At 34.9% G+C, this 18,057-nt stretch overlaps 1 long non-coding RNA gene across 1 annotated transcript in view; it reads right to left on the reverse strand.

Moving 5' to 3' along the window:
• Positions 1-7,861: 7,861 nt before the first annotated feature.
• Positions 7,862-18,057, reverse strand: part of LOC136040620 (uncharacterized) — a 50,362-nt gene continuing 40,166 nt past the window's right edge. Inside the window, exons 6-7 of the long non-coding RNA XR_010620842.1 lie at positions 14,874-15,030; positions 7,862-8,244 (exon numbers count right to left, since the gene is read on the reverse strand). This is a non-coding gene — a long non-coding RNA (uncharacterized LOC136040620). The remainder of the gene's footprint in view (positions 8,245-14,873; positions 15,031-18,057) is intronic.

The raw sequence follows: 18,057 nt of genomic DNA on the forward strand, positions 1-18,057 counted from the left end.
TAATCTCTTCTAGACGAAAACACGGACTTTTGTGAAGATATGTTCTTTAAAAAAGATGCTCAAAAGGATGCTCAACAGAAACAGACCAAATCAAGACAAGAAACAAGACCAAAATCTCCACAGAAATTTAAACAATCGAGGAAAAAATAAATTATTCGACAGTACGTACTCACGTGTTGGTTGAGGAGGACTTAGAAGATCCTCAAGCAAGCACGTCGTGAGGTCAATACAAGCGAATCACCTCCCGCCAACCAGAAAAAAAAATCAACAGTAAGTATGAAATTTAAAAATATGAAATTTATGTAAAAAACTTTAGCGTAAAGAACGGGGCGTTTTCCTTAATTCCTAATCTCTTCTAGACGAAAACTCGGACTGTGAAGATACGTTCTTTAATGCTCAACAGAAACAGACCAAATCAAGACGAAAATCACAACAGAAATTTAAACATTTTAAGAACAAAATATATTATTCAACAGTACGCACTCACGTGTTGGTTGAGGACTTAAAAGATCCTCAACCAAGCACGTCGAGAGCTCGACGTGCTCCCGCCATCACCTTCCGATGTTTCAACAAAAATTTAAACAATCGAGGAAAAAAATACATTATTCGACAGTACGTACTCACGTGTTGGTTGAGGAGGACTTAGAAGATCCTCAACCAAGCACGTCGAGAGGTCGATACAAGCGAATCTCCTCCCGCCATCCAGAAAAAAAAATCAACAGTAAGTAGGAAATTTAAAAATATTAAATTTATGTAAAGAACTTTAGCGTAAAGAACGGGGCGTTTTCCTTAGTTCCTAATCTCTTCTAGACAAAAACACGGACTTATTTGAAGATATGTTCTTTAAAAAAATGCTCAACATAAACAGACCAAATCAAGACAAGAAACAAGACCAAAATCTCAACAGAAATTTAAACATTTAAAAAAAAAATAGTCCGAGAAAACTCGGACTGTGAAGATAATGCTCAACAGAAACAGACCACAACAGAAACAGACCAGAAACAGACCACAACAGAAATTTAGACATTTTAAGAAAAAAATTAACCATGCGAGAGTACGCACTCACGTGTTGGTTGAGGACTTAGAAGATCCTCAACCAAGCACGTCGAGAGCTCGACGTGCTCCCGCCATCACCTCCCTATGTTTCAACAGAAATTTAAACAATCGAGGAAAAAATACATTATTCGACAGTACGTACTCACGTGTTGGTTGAGGAGGACTTAGAAGATCCTCAACCAAGCAAGTCGAGAGGTCGATACAAGCGAATCGCCTCCCGCCATCCAGAAAAAAAAATCAACAGTAAGTATGAAATTTAAAAATATGAAATTTATGTAAAAAACTTTAGCGTAAAGAACGAGGCGTTTTCCTTAATTCCTAATCTCTTCTAGACGAAAACACGGACTTATTTGAAGATATGTTCTTTAAAAAAGATGCTCAACAGAAACAGATCAAATCAAGAAAAGAAACAAGACGAAAATCTCAACAGAAATTTAAATATTAAAAAAAAAATAGTCCGAGAAAACTCGGACTGTGAAGATAATGCTCAACAGAAACAGACCACAACAGAAACAGACCACAACAGAAATTTAGACATTGTAAGAAAAAAATTAACCATGCGAGAGTACGCACTCACGTGATGGTTGAGGACTTAGAAGATCCTCAACCAAGCGCGTCGAGAGCTCGAAGTGCTCCCGCCATCGCCTCCCTATGTTTCAACAGAAATTAAAACAATCGAGAAAAAAAAATACATTATTCGACAGTACGTACTCACGTGTTTGTTGAGGACTTAGAAGATCCTCAACCAAGCACGTCGAGAGGTCGATACAAGTGAATCGCCTCCCGCCATCCAGAAAAAAAATCAACACTAAGTATGAAATTTAAAAATATGAAATTTATGTAAAAAACTTTAGCGTAAAGAACGGGGCGTTTTCCTTAATTCCTAATCTTTTCTAGACGAAAACACGGACTTATTTGAAGATATGTTCTTTAAAAAAGATGCTCAAAAGGATGCTCAACAGAAACAGACCAAATCAAGACAAGAAACAAGACCAAAATCTCAACAGAAATTTAAACATTTAAAAAAAAATACATTATTCAACAGTACGCACTCACGTGTTGGTTGAGGACTTAGAAGATCCTCAACCAAGCACGTCGAGAGCACGACGTGCTCCCGCCATCGCCTTCCAATGTTTCAACAGAAATTCAAAAAATCGAGGAAAAAAATACATTATTCGACAGTACGTACTCACGTGTTGGTTGAGGAGGACTTAGAAGATCCTCAACCAAGCACGTCGAGAGGTCGATACAGGCAAATCGCCTCCCGCTATCCAGAAAAAAAATCAATAGTAAGTATAAAATTTAAAAATATGAAATTTATGTAAAAAACTTTAGCGTAAAGAACGGGGCGTTTTCCTTAATTCCTAATCTCTTCTAGACAAAAACACGGACTTATTTGAAAATATGTTCTTTAAAAAAGATGCTCAACAGAAACAGACCAAATCAAGACAAGAAACAAGACCAAAATCTCAACAGAAATTTAAACATTTAAAAAAAAATACATTATTCAACAGTACGCACTCACGTGTTGGTTGAGGACTTAGAAGATCCTCAACCAAGCACGTCGAGAGGTCGATACAAGCAAATCGCCTCCCGCCATCCAGAAAAAAAAATCAACAGTAAGTATGAAATTTAAAAATATGAAATTTATGTAAAAAACTTAAGCGTAAAGAACGGGGCGTTTTCCTTAATTCCTAATCTCTTCTAGACGAAAACACGGACTTATTTGAAGATGTGTTCTTTAAAAAAGATGCTCAACAGAAACAGATCAAATCAAGAAAAGAAACAAGACGAAAATCTCAACAGAAATTTAAATATTTAAAAAAAAAATAGTCCGAGAAAACTCGGACTGTGAAGATAATGCTCAACAGAAACAGACCACAACAGAAACAGACCACAACAGAAATTTAGACATTGTAAGAAAAAAATTAACCATGCGAGAGTACGCACTCACGTGATGGTTGAGGACTTAGAAGATCCTCAACCAAGCGCGTCGAGAGCTCGAAGTGCTCCCGCCATCGCCTCCCTATGTTTCAACAGAAATTAAAACAATCGAGAAAAAAAAAATACATTATTCGACAGTACGTACTCACGTGTTTGTTGAGGAGGACTTAGAAGATCCTCAGCCAAGCACGTCGAGAGGTCGATACAAGTGAATCGCCTCCCCCCATCCAGAAAAAAAAAATCAACACTAAGTATGAAATTTAAAAATATGAAATTTATGTAAAAAACTTTAGCGTAAAGAACGGGGCGTTTTCCTTAATTCCTAATCTCTTCTAGACGAAAACACGGACTTATTTGAAGATATGTTCTTTAAAAAAGATGCTCAAAAGGATGCTCAAGAGAAACAGACCAAATCAAGACAAGAAACAAGACCAAAATCTCAACAGAAATTTAAACATTTAAAAAAAAAATACAGTCCGAGAAAACTCGGACTGTGAATATAATGCTCAACAGAAACAGACCAGAAACAGACCACAACAGAAACAGACCACAACAGAAATTTAGACATTGTAAGAATAAAATTAACTATGCGAGAGTACGCACTCACGTGTTGGTTGAGGACGTAGAAGATCCTCAATCAAGCACGTCAAGAGCTCGACGTGCTCCCGCCATCGCCTCCCGCCATACTGGAAAAAAAATTCAAAAGTAAGTATGAAATTTATATCAGTACGTATCTCCTGACCGCTTTTCGCTAGTTCCAGCAAGTCCCTTTTTGTCAGGTAGAACTAGTTGGGTTTGTTATTCTATTTACTAATAGTAAGAAGGATAATCATCTTTTATATAACATGCTAGTGCAACAAATGTGTCTCAGTAATAGGCCGACATACTGAAGACAACTCCTCAATTCTACCGAGGTTAAGGTCTTTACATTGACCTCCTCCTAAAAAACTCCGGTTATTTTTTATAAGTGTTGAAAAATTCAGTAGCTGAACGATATGTACACCATTTGATTGGCCCCATCAGTAATGAGATGCTACTTGCCTATCTCTCTGCTAAAAAGTAGATAATAGAGACGACTGGTGGATCCAGGGGGTCGGGGGAGCCCAGGCTCCACAAGATTTTTTCTGGCGTCTTTATTCCTTGTTTTATCCGTTTTCCCTTTTTTAAATAATAAATCTGTCAATTTGGTCAATTATTAGCTTCTTTGTTATATTCCCCCCGTCCTCTCCCAAGACTGTGCTTATTGGTGCCCATGTCATATTGAACACCTCCCCTTTAGATTTTTATCAGATATCTGCCCTTGGCGGAGCAAACTAAGTGCAACTTGGACGTGGCTCATTTGTTCACTTTTCCTTTTATCTAGCTCGTTTCGCGCTTACCCATTTTTCTAAACTATATTCTAACTATATTCTAAAACTATTTTCAATCGGTATTTTTTTTCATTTAATCATCATATTCCTATTTATATTTATTCCTAGACATTCCTATTTCAATTGTCTCGTTACGGCCCAAGATAGGTCAAAGTAGGCCTTTGAGAAAGATCATGGCAGGAAAGAGATTAGAACTTTGAGCTAGGACTTTCTACCCAGAGCTTTTTTTAAGTATAACATTGTAATATTACAGGTGCTAAAGTATATACTATTATAAGTGCTAGTTTTTATTTTCGTAGTGTAACATTTGAGTGCTAAAGTATGCCTCCAGGCATGTGTACTAGTTTTTCATATCTATCTATGTAATTGTTACAAATGAAAAATTATTTATCTATCTATCTAGTTTTGTACTAGATATAAATATATATATATATATATATATATATATATATATATATATATATATATATATATATATATATATATATATATATATATATATATATATATATATATATATTTAGATTTAATTAAACTTACATCATTAGAATTTTTTTTTGCATTGAACGGGGTTGAATTTTTTTCGAAGTTCAAGAAAGGGGAGTCCCTAGAAATATTTTAGAATACTTGCTTGAAAAAAATAATAAAAATTCGCTCAAAATTAGTCTCATTGTATAATTTCACAGCTTTAGAAACTTTCTGTTGTGCTAACTTCCTTGATTGATATATTCGCAGACATAGGATGTAAATAATTTATCATGTACGTACATTGATTAGACAGCGTTTTGCTTAACATTTAGTAAGATATTTTCGGTTTCCTTTACTTTTTGAATTGTTGACAAATCTAAGATCCCCTATCAATTTAGACAAAAATTGCTTCCAAAGCTCCCTGTGATGCTGAGAAAATTTGCCAATGGGTCCTTTGTCTGTGAGACTACCAGCTGACGCTGAGATTCGCAAAATGACATTTTGGTATCAAGCATCCTTAAAAGATAGTTTTTCTAAAAAGAAAATTCTAAAATTACATTGAAGATTCACTTCGTATCTATAAACCTTTCCTGACAAGTCAGGTTTCGTCAATATCTCGTCAAAAATCTCGTCTTAATAGCTCCTCCCTGACCACTTCACTATTACTGATTAAACGATCATTTTAGGAGAACGGGGATTAGCTCAGATGATAATTATAGTTATAGTAAACAAATACAAAGTAGAAACAATAGGGAAAATCTTTGACTTTGGATAGGGGAAATCCCGACAAATGGGGGCAGGGCGACCTTGACAGAAGAGAATTCACAATTTTTTCACTACTCAAAAAGAGCAACTTCTTACAGACGAAAAACTTACTGAGAATGACTTTACAAATCCTACCATATGGTTTAATTGCGATGAGACTATGATTAGGTACGATCCACCTTTGCCTGTTTTAGCAGAGAGGAGATCTAAAAACTTTTAAAAAATTGTGTGAATGAAAAGGATGGGTTAACCGTGTTGGCCTGTGTTAATCCTAAAGGTGAGTATCCCCCCCGCAGGTTGTGTACAAGGGTACTATGATAAAAAGATTCCTCAAGACAGTTCCACAAGATGTAAAGGCATTCCGTAGCGAATCAGGATGGATGACGAAGGATGAATTTTTAAAATGTATGCAAGAATTGTTTTCCCCATGGCTAGCTGCAAAGGGTTATGAAAAGGTTGTTTTAACTATGGATGGCCAAACGATTCATATATCCATGAAGGTATCTGAATTTGCTAAGGAAAAAACATTACGCTATTCTTCATATTACCGAATGCCACTCACCTTTTGCGACCCTTAGACGTAGGTAAATTTAAACCTCTTTAAAACAGATGGAAGAAGCACGCGGACCTCTGGACAAAAGGACAAGTGGATGAAAAGGGCAATAGGATAGAAATTATCAATAGTGGTTCTCCGAAAGTCGTCAAGAAGATGTTTTTTTGTTAGCATCTTTCATATATCTTTAGACAAACCATGACCCCAGAGATATGTAAAAATGCTTTTAGGAAAAGTGGAATTTTCCAATGGAATTCCCTTCACGTAGATTTTAGTAAGTTAGCTGACCTAAGGTCTAATCAGGATGTACTTAGGCCAACAAAGAGTGTAATTTTACCAGAATGTGCTGGAATAGACCTCAAAACACAACAAATGTGCTGGAAAAGACCTACAAAACACAACAAACAACAGCCAGGGTTTAATAAATAGCTCTATAATTATAGGCCAACCACTTCCAAAACCAAAATAATCAAAGATCATTTAGAGAGAAGCATTGAGCAATGTACATTACGGGACTTTCTTGCCAATGACGGACCAATTTGGACAGGTGCCACAGAAATGACTGGTCTATATGAATATTGGGGGTCTCTGGAAAATGAATATCAGTCAGATGTATGAGCAACCTCAATGAACCTCTGTACTTCTAAACCTTTGTCGTCGATACCGAGCGCAGATTTTAACCTGCCACACTTGTCGGAAGAGCCGCTAGCCCCAATAGCTGAACCGGTAATTGATGTCGACAAAACCACTTCGTCATCCAATGAGACATTTGACAGAGGGATGTCTCCTGCTCAAATCAATGAGGCACTTGAAGAGTCCTCCTATCTCACCCAATAAAAACACATTTGCAAACCTCTTACATTCGAGTGAAACCCCTTACACTCATGACAAATCTCTTACTGGAATCATATTACCTTCGTGTTCTTCTGATATAGCGAAAGAATTTCATTTCCCTTCGGATGTCCAAATGAGTAAACCTATGTTGAGTAGTGAAATTGAGAACGTGCGTGTCATAGAAACAGAGAGAAAAGAACAAAGTCGAGTAGTAAAAAGTCCTAAGAAGAAAGTCAAAGATATGAGTATAAGAACTCCTGTGGATAAACTAACCGATAGAATAAGACTTAATCCCACAAAACATTTTTTTAGTGTTCCAGTAGCAAATCAGCCAAAAAACCCTCTTACCTTCGAGTGAAAAACCTTACATTCGTGAGATATCTCTTACTGGAATCACATTACCTTCGTGTTCTTCTGATACAACGTCAGAATTTCATTTCCCTTCGGATGTACAATTGAGTAAGCCTATGTTGAGTGGTGAAAATGAGAACGTGCGTGTCATAGAAATAGAAAGAATTGAACAAAGTCGAGCAGTCGAAAGTCCTAGGAAGAAAGCCGAAGATCCAAGTGTACGACCCAGAGTGGATAAACTAACCGGCAGAATAAGACTTACCCCCCCCCACAAATTTTTTTTTAGTGTTCCAGTAGCTAATCAACCAAAAAGGATGAATACCATATCTGTCTACCCAAGTCCTGTCATATCTTCAGAAATGACAATTTCAGGGCTTAAGGATAAGGAGAGAGGAAAAAACATAAAGAGAATTGGGTATGTGTGAAATTTCGTGAGTCATGGAAGGAGGAGCACAACAGATCCGAAGGTGAGTATTAGGTGGATTACTCTCAAGATGACTGTAGCTCTAAGATGCACAGATTTTGTATTACTCAGAAACTCGATCGTCAATCAGGTAAAGTAGATCTAGACAGGTGTTTAAAAAACATACAGACAACTTTTTACTGTGACCATTATCTGGACAACAGGCCAATAGATTAGGCCTTAAACATATTTTTACCAAACTGAGGTTTTGCTGCGTAAATAATTTCGCTAAAGTAAAAGAATACAAGGCTAAAAACTCTAGTCTATTTCAAAAGTTAAATTGGGTGAAATGTCGTGCGTCATGGAAGGAGGAGCGCAACAGATCCGAAGGTTAGTATTGAGTATAGTGCTCTCAAGTTGACTGTAGCTCAAAGATACACAGATTTTGTATAACTCAGAAACTCGCTCGTCAATCAGGTACAGTAGATCTAGACAGGTACCTAAAAACAAAAAGACAACTTTTTACTGTAACCATTACCTGGACAACAGGCCAATATATTAGGCCTTAAACATATTTTTACCAAACTGAGGTTTTGCTGCGTGAAGAATTTCGTTTAAGCGAAAGAATGCAGGGCTAGTCTATTTCAAAAGTTAAATTTGGTTGTGTGTTATGTTGAAATACTAAAAATGATTTGAACCGCGACCGTGTGAATCGTTCAAACCCATCATGGATGAAACCGCAGAACGTTATTTGAATGCCAAATGAAGAAAGGGCATTAGAAAAATTGGCCAGGATCACAATTTTTACAACAAATTCTGTGATGACATAAGCAATGACCAAATGGGACATTGCAATGATTGCATGTTTTCTGAGGAAGGAGTTCTATAAACCACTTAGGATTATGCCGTCTCTTTTGGGACATATTTTGAAAAGGTATATTTGGATTTGCCTAATTTTTTAGGAACATATTTTAGATTTTAATACTATTATTTTATAACTTTGTTAATATAAATAATATCTATATCTGTGTGTTGCTAACGAATCTTTGTCTTTTTTAAATTGGACTTTCTATCATATGAATTTTTTTTAGTAAACATTTGGGCTTTAGCCCACCAGAAAAATGTCGTTGGTAGTAAATGTGAGAGAATGAATTGATTGGAATAGATGGGGAGCGTGCATAGCTGTGTTGCCCGTAGGCAGCTTGGACCATTGTTAAAACGGCTACTAGAAAGGGGATTACGAAATTAAAAGTGAACAATCGTGTTAGAGTGGGATTATCCACAGCAAATCCCCCTCATAATCATTCTACCATATCATTATCGATGTAAGGCACGGCATATACTAGATTCGTAATTACAGTAGCTCCCCATAAGGATACAGTTATTTATCGCCATAAAGAAAATAAATAAAACGTCATTAAGAAAAGTTATCAAATAATATTTTCCTACAATCTATGTTTACTTGTGTTTAGATCAAGAACCGCGACCGTGTGAATCCGTCAAACTCATCATGGATCAACCCGCAGTAATTTATCGGAACGCCAAATGACGAAAAGGAACTAGAAAAATTGGCAAGGATGGCAATTTTCATAACCAATGCTGTAATGAAATATGCAATGACCGAATGGGTTATTGCCATGATTGCATGTTTCCTGGGAGAGGAGTGCTATAAACCACTCAGGTTTTATGCCATCTCCTTCGGTACAAATTTTTAAAAGGTATATTTGCTAACGATTTGTCAAAACGAGGACCTCCTCCAATTTTTGGTGAAGATACTGAGGCACAAGCTGTAACCTGGGTGAAGGACTGCCAGAAATTCGGGTTTCCAGTTACAAAGGAGCAATTACGAAACTCTTTGGGACAGGTAAAGAAAGAAAACGGTTTGTCTAAAAAAAATTCAAAAAAAGGGATACCACGAGAAAGGTTCATGGGCAACTTTTTAAAACGAAAAAAAAAACCTGACAGTAAGTATTGCGGAACCGACACATGGGGGCAGGGCGACCTTGACAGATGAGAGAATTCACAATTTTTTCACTATTCAAAAAGAGCAACTTCTGTCAGACGAAAAACTTACTGAGAATGACTTCACAAATCCTGCTTTATGGTTTAACTGCGACGAGACTATAATTAGGTTAGATCCACCTTTGCCTGTTTTAGCACAGAGGGGATTTAAAAACGTTTTTAAAAATTTTGTGAATGAAAAGGATGGGTTAACCGTGTTGGCCTGTGTTAATCCTAAATGTGAGTATTCCCCCCTCCCGCTGGTTGTGTACAAGGGTACTAGGATGAACAAAAATTCTCTCGAAACAGTTCCACAAGATGTAAAATAATTCAATAGCGAATCAGGATGGATGGCGCAGGATGTATTTTTAAAATGGATGCAAGAAGTATTTTACCCATGGCTAGCTGCAAAGGGTTACGAAATGGTTGTTTTAACTATGGATAGCAACACGAGTCATATATCCTTGAAGATAGCTGAATCTGCTAAGGAAAAAAATATTACACTATTGTGGATATTACCGAATACCACTCACCTTTCTCAGCCCTTCGAAACCCCTTAAAACAATTTAAGCCCCTTAAAAACAATTGGAAGAAGCATACAGACCTCTGGACAAAAGGACACGTGGATGAAAAAGGAAATAGGATAGAAAATATCAATAGTGGTCCTCCGAAAGTGGTCAAGAAGATGTCTTCTTGTCAGCATCTTCCATATACCCCAGAGATATGTAAAAATGCGTTTAGGAAAAGTGCGATTTTCCCATGGAATTCCCTTCACGTAGATTTTAGTAAGTTCGCTGACCTTAGGTCTAATCAGGATGTACCTAGACCAACAGAGAATCTAATTTCACCAGAATGTGCTGGAATAGACCTACAAAACACAACAAACAACAGCCGGGGTTTAATAAATAGCTCTATAGCGAGCGTAATTATCTTTTTTGTCCTAAAATAATCTGAATATCCTACACAAGCAAAACACTCACAAATACAATATATATCAATATAATACAAAATAAAAAATATAAGCAAAACACATACATTTAATTACACTCTTTAGGCTAAAGTATATTAAGTAGAGTGTGATATAGTAAGCGATTAAATTGGAATGCTGAAAAAACATAGGCTACAGCGATAGAATAGTGAATAGTCCCAGAAATTCGGGCAATCCAATCATTAAGAATTTAAGAGTGAATTATTCTACGTAGGCCTACGACAGATATCTTTACATTCTGTTTCAAAGTCTTAGCGAAATTTGTCATTTTATTTTCTTTTAGTTACGAGTGAATAAAGGTTTAATTTGGCAATTTGTCCTTAATGATTTATTGAAACACGATAAAACTTTATTTTTGGTAATAATTCTCATTGGCTTACTTTTTTTGGTTATTTGTGGACCCAAAAAGATTTTGACAAAGACACTTTTGACACGAGATTTGCTTACAAAAACATATGAAAAAATTTTGAAATATACTTTGACCAAATGACTGACGTGGCCTGCACAAGTTTTGTGCATTGCACAGAGATTACACCCTATTTTCTCCCCCTAAATCAGTGGCACCTCACCGTGGCGGGGGAGTGTAACAAAATGGAGTTAAACTGGGCAAGGTATACCATTAGAGAAAACATAAAATAAAAGAATATAATGGCAGAAAAACTGGGGGAAGGGGCAGCTGACCCCAGCCCTAGAACTGTCACTGAATGAAATGAGGAATTTTTCACCCAATGAAATTTTAACTCCATTTAGGCCAAGTCAACTGCTTAGATTTGAAGCCTAGATTTAATTCTCTATTGATTTTTAGAAACGCTTATATTTCGATGACGCACCGTAGGCTACCAGTGGAACACTACATTTTCTTAAAGTGGATCATGAGTCCATCACTAGATCTTCAAGTCCACGAGTTTCAACAATCTACGAGTTTCAACAATCTACGAGTTTCAACAATCTACGAGATTCAACAATCTACGAGTTTCAACAAGAGTCCATATACATTTTCATCAAGTGTTTCATCGAAAAATTTGCCACTGAAGACCGAAGTTTAAAAAAAGATATATTAAGATCTCATTCAGCAAAACTACTATTCATCAAAATGTTTGGCAATATTTTCAAAGTTTGTTCTAACTTTTAACTGCAATCCAAGATTTTAATTCTTAAGCCTATAAACTAAAAAAAGGGGTACTAACAATGGATTTATAACAACAAATTGGGAGCTTTTGGGCTTGATTTGCTTAGTTTCCTTAGCGACATAAATTTACAAAATAAATTATTCTGAATATATGGGAACTGTCCTTTTATCGCCCCTTCGCTCCTCATGTTGAAGTTCTATGTTATATCCCAATTCACTAAGAAAAATAACGGCAGAAAAATAATATTGTTCTCCTAATGATTTTTGTCCCAATACTTTATGAACAACTCTCGCAACTCTAGGGTGGTTTATTTAGAATTTGATTTTTTTTAACGCTCAAAAACTTTTTTGATTAATAAATGTTACTATTAGCCTTTGCTTTCAGCTGGAATAAAAAAAACTTTGTCAATTGAAAGTTGAAAACTTTTTTGATCAAAAAATGTTACTATTAACCTTTGCTTTTCAGCAATTGAAAATTAGTTAAACTTAGAATAGGGCCACCAAATGGCTCCTTTGTTTGTCTTGGGTACGTCAAACTTAAAACCGCATCTTTACGAAGAACAAAGGGACGTACAACAAAAAGTTGCTTTAGTGACATATTCTTCGTTTAAAGTGTTTTTATTTTCGACGGTCTTGAACCTCATACTTTCTTGTCCACAGTAAAAGCTGTAAAAGGTCAACAAATAAGCATTAGCCCAGGATTGGAAGCTCTAGTTTGTTGCTGAGAAACTTTGGTTCAGCTTCATTTCTTGAAATAGATTTTTCATGCAATTATTTTAAATCTCGCAGAAAATGCAATGGTAAGTTTCAGATATGACATGGCCAAGAAAAAGTTAGTCATTATCAACTTATGTTTTCAAAATGCCCCTTTTTCGTGTATTCATTAAAATTATCGACAAAGAAAACTGCCACTTTCTTAGATTGTGAAAAACATCCTTTCTGCATTTTTATTTAGAGAAATAAAGCTTATAATTTTTCCTGTCGGTTTTCTATTATTTATTTTTATTATGTTAGTTACTTATTCCATCGATTTATTAATTCATAACCTCGTATTTATTTTTAATTATATTAAAATTGATACAGGGATGTCATGGTTAATTGATTGCCTAAGTGATGAAGTGACAATATAGATTTTGTGTTGGTATTTTGCATTTTGGCAATTTATATTTTTAGTTTTGGATCCCACATTTACTAATAAAAAGTGTTTTCTTTGGAATCTATAAAAAATGATTAGTATTATTTTTGCTTTTTCAGATTTATGATGATTGTGCATATTGGATTTGTTTTTGCATTTATTGTCTCATTTGCATTACTTTGTGTGGCAGCGTTCAACAGCACTTGCACAGTAACACTACAAAATTTGGGATACAGGATCGGGAGGATGATGAACATAGTCCTGTCCATTTATTGTATCCTCAATTTGAGGTGCTTTCTGGAGCCTACAGTAAGTACATTAATGAGTATGATATTTAAGGCGGTTGCAGTCTTCACATGTGCTAATTACACTAATTAACATCAAAGATCTAAACTGCCCAGCCATTACAAAGACCAAGAAAAATAAAATATCAACTGTGAACAAACAAACCGGACTACAACCTGTAGAAAGAAAATATAAAAACTAAAACTACACGGATAATTTGCCCCTATGAAATCGAGGCGCCTTCCATACTGACAAAACAAAGATAAAAACTAAAAAAACCTAAAAAAAACGAAAATCCCAAACAAAGAATAGGGAAAAAAGAAAACTTAGAATAGGGCCGCCAAATGGCACCGGTATCACATAATATTTTCCTACTATTATTACTTCATAACCTCGTATTTATTTTTAACTACATTAAAATTGAGATTAGGAAATCATGGTTTATTGATTACCTAAGTGATGAAGTAGCAATTTAGATTTTTTGCTGACATTTTGCATTTTGGCAATTTATATTTTTAGTTTTGGATCCCACATTTACTAATAAATAGTGTTTTCTTTGAAATCTATAAGAAATGAATAGTATTAATTTTACTTTTGTTTATTCAGATTTATGATGATTGTGCACGTGGTATTTGTTTCTGCATTTACCGTGTCAATCGGATTTTTTGCATGGTAGTTTTCATTAGCACTTGCCCAAAAAGTCTCCAAACATGGGGATACAGTATCGGGAGACTGTTCAACATAGTCCTGGCCATATATTGTCTCCTCAATTTGAAGTGTCATCTGGAGCCTACAGTAAGTACATTAATGATGAACTATGAACAGGCAAACAGGACTAAAGCCTGTATAAAGAAAATATAAAAACTAATACGACGCGGATATTTTGCCTGTATGAAATCGAGGCGTCTTCAACGCTGATAAAACAAAGATAAAAACTAAAATAACCTAAAAAAAGAGAATCCCAAACAAAGAATTAAAAACACAATCAATTTTTGTTTGTAGGGCCATTTTTTTGTTGGTAGAAAGATTTACGAATTTGGAAATACATTGAGTACTTGTTACAAAGTTTAACCAAGGTCTTCAGAACGTCGCAATCTAATCCTGTTGCTTTATTTTATTTTCTAATAATTTTTCGGATTCTACTACATTAATATTTGTATACATAAACACAATGTCAAAGCTACTGATATATGTATTTTCTGAAATATTTACGTTTTTGAGTTTTTCAACTAAATCCACCGAATTACACATAAAAGATTATTGAGAAAAAAGCAAAGGTTTGAAGGCTGTACATAACCATTTTCCAATTTTGGAGGCGGGGGTTTTCGTACAAGCTACAATTGGCCTTAAAGGAGTGCCTTGCTTATGTTATTTTGGTAGACCATAAAATTTCGGAAAAAAGCTGCTTCGGGGAAAAATTTATTATATAATTGTGGAGTAATTTTACCATTTCAGTTTAGATCTTTTAATTATTTTATAAATTTTTTTTAGCAAGCTGATCAGTATGATCGTGGGCATTAATTCACTTGGTGGCAATGAGCTGGAATACTATCAATTGGCACGTTAAAACACATCCTTTTACTGCACTTACTTTTTTGTTCTTCTTCCTGTGTTTAATTGACCTCATCAATAATTTTTTGCATTTCAAAATGTCGGAGCAGCGGGCAATCTTCACGATCATGAATCTTCTTTTGACGGGCTCGATACATTTCTTGCATATAGTACGGAAAAGAGCTTATTTGTACAACCTAAAATCGGACAAAATAAAATTAATAAAATTAGAAAGCTAATATTTGTGTGAAAAAATACTTATAATAAAACGTCAATGACGGCGTTCATGCTCGTATATTGTGGTTTTATATGTAATTTTATCATTTAGATGTACATAAATTTTTGTGTCGTAATTTGTCGTATCCATGACAACCAAAGAATTGCTTTTATCAACTTTAGTGATAATAATGGACGGGTCTTTGCGGAGACAAACACCAAAAACAAGAAGAACAATAGGGAGTTTCTCAAGACAGTGGGAAACAAATTAGAATGAATATTTAGGTCCTATGTCAAAGGGCCGTCCTCAGCAATACGTTATTTACGTCTTTGCGGAGAATGGATAGAATTCTTAGGTCACGCAAATTATCTAGTTTTATATTGGCGGGAGAATCAGCCTTTTTTATTATTGTAAAGTGTATCAATAAAACTAGCCCTAACCTCGTCTGGGTTGGAAATATACGAATAAAATTCGTGCAAAGAAGACTTTATAGGGGAAAATCAAATCCGCCAGAGTAACTTGGTTCGGAAGAGAATTTTGGACCTTTTTCGAGGTTTTGAATTTCGAATGGTTCAAGCGTTCTAGAGGACAAATTAACCACAGCCGGTCCAAAAGTGAATCTTGGAGCATAAATAGGGTTATTCATTGATGATTCATTTAGCAGGTTTTCCGATTTTCTAATAAGTCGTTCCCTTGATAAATAGAAATCATAACAAAATAAATTTCTTTCCAATCCAGCAACTTGGTTAAAATCATCAGAAGAAAAAATTTCGAATGAAAACTTTTCTACAGATTTCCTGTCAGAGGATATAATGTATCTTTTTTGTTTTTTCTCTTTAATAATGTTTAATAATGTTTTTAATTGTAATGTATGAGCAAATCACTCATCTTTTCAGGTATTTAAGTGTAATCTGAACCTTAAAGTCTTGGGAATTAGATTTTCAAATTTGTAAGATTCCTAGAATTTTTGTTGGTTAATACAATTCGCGTGTTTTTGCCTAAACTAATGAAGTAAAATATATCATTGGTCAACTGCTCCCCATAGGCGAGACGTAAATAGCAACAAAGACCACACTGCCTTTCCATCACACACACCAAATACAAGAAGAAACAATAGGGAATTTCAAAAGACAATGGGAACAAATTAGAATGAATATTTCAGCCCTATGTCCAAGGGCCGCCCTCAGCCTTACAAAAATATATAAGATGAAACAACTTAAAAGAGGATAAAATCAATAAAACTAAAATGAAAAGTTTCTCAAACTTTTTAAGAAGTCTTAAAAAAGTATGCAAAATAATCTGTAAGTTGTATTTACCAATAATTTGAAAATCAGAAATCTCCTAAATTCTGGTGAAGATAGAACTCCAGTTACACGCCAAAGAAGTGTTTATCAAATACCATACGACTGTGACAAATTCTATATAGGGAGAACCCACAAGAATTTCGAGAAACGCCTACAAAAGCATAAGGATATAACCAAAGCTCTGAATTCTAATGTTACTTCTGTTTCTTTTGATTCTGCTTTATGCAGCCATGTTTTTGAAAATCCTAGCCACAAAATACTTTTTGAAGAATCCGCCATTATTAGCAATGATCTAGGCATAAAGCAAGTAGTTCAAGAAGCAATTGAGATCAGAGTTAAAATAAATAATAACGTTTCCTTAAATAGAGATACAGGAGAATATTCACTAAATGCTCAATACATAAATTTAATTAAAAATTACCTTACAAAATATTATAAAAAACCAATAGATATTAACACAGAACCTGTCACAAATAGACCTTTGATATCAGCAGCGATAAAAGCTAGGCTGGCATTACAAACATGCTTTTAAATCATACTCATTCACGTCAATGAATTGCCTCGTTTCATCACAATATATTTATCATTCCTGGTGGAACTTAGCTGAAGTAAGGATGCTGGGACTGTTTTGAAAAACTTTTCATTTTAGTTTTATTGATCTTATCCTCTTGTAAGTAGTTTCTTCTTATTAATTTCTGTATGGCTGAGGACGGCCCTTGGACATAGGGCCAAAATATTCATTCTAATTTGTTTCCCACTGACTTGAGAAATTCAATATTGTTTTTGGTGTTAGTGATGGAAAGGCAGTGTGGTCTTCGTTTCTATTTATATAAATAATATCTATATCTGTGTGTTGCTAACGAATCTTTTGCCTTTTCTTTAATTGGGCTTTTCTTTCATATGAATTTTCTTTAAGTCAACATTTGGGTTTTAACCCGCCAGAAAAATGTCGTTGGTATTGAATGAAAGTGAAGAAGCGTGTTAAGAGTGGGATTATCCACAGCGAATCCTCCTCATAATCATTGTACCACATCATTACCGATGTATGGCATGGCAGATACTAGATTCGTAATTACAGTAGCTCCCCAAAATGATTCAGTTATTTATTGCCATAAATTAAAAAAAAAACAAAACGTCATTAAAAAAAGTTATAAAATAATATTTTCTACAATCTATGTTTACTTGTGTTTAGATCGAAAACCACGACCTTGTAAATTCGTCAAACCAATCATGGATCTAACCGCAGCACGTTCTTTGAATGCCAAATGAAGAAATGACATTTGAGAAATTGGCTAGGATCACAGTTTTTATAACAAATGCTGTGATGGCATACGCAATGGCCAAATGGGACGTTGCAATGATTACATGTTTTCCGGGGGAGGAGTGCTACAAATCACTCAGGTTTTATGCAGTCTATTTTGGGATATTTTTAAAAGGTATATTTGGATTGCCTAATTTTTTTTTACATATTTTAGATTTTTATTAGTATTATTTTATAGCTTTGTGAATATAAATAATATCTATATCTGTCTGTTGCTAACGAATCTTTGTCTTTTTTTAATTGGACTTTACTTTCATATGAATTTTCTTTTAGTCAACATTTGGGCTTTAACCCGCTAGAAAAATGTCGTTGGTATTATCTGTGAGAGAATAAATTGATTGGAACGGAGAAGCAGCGTGTGTAGCTGTGTTGCCTTTTGGCA

This window comes from Artemia franciscana, chromosome 21 (genome assembly GCF_032884065.1).
Source record: "Artemia franciscana chromosome 21, ASM3288406v1, whole genome shotgun sequence".
NCBI lineage: Eukaryota > Metazoa > Arthropoda > Branchiopoda > Anostraca > Artemiidae > Artemia > Artemia franciscana.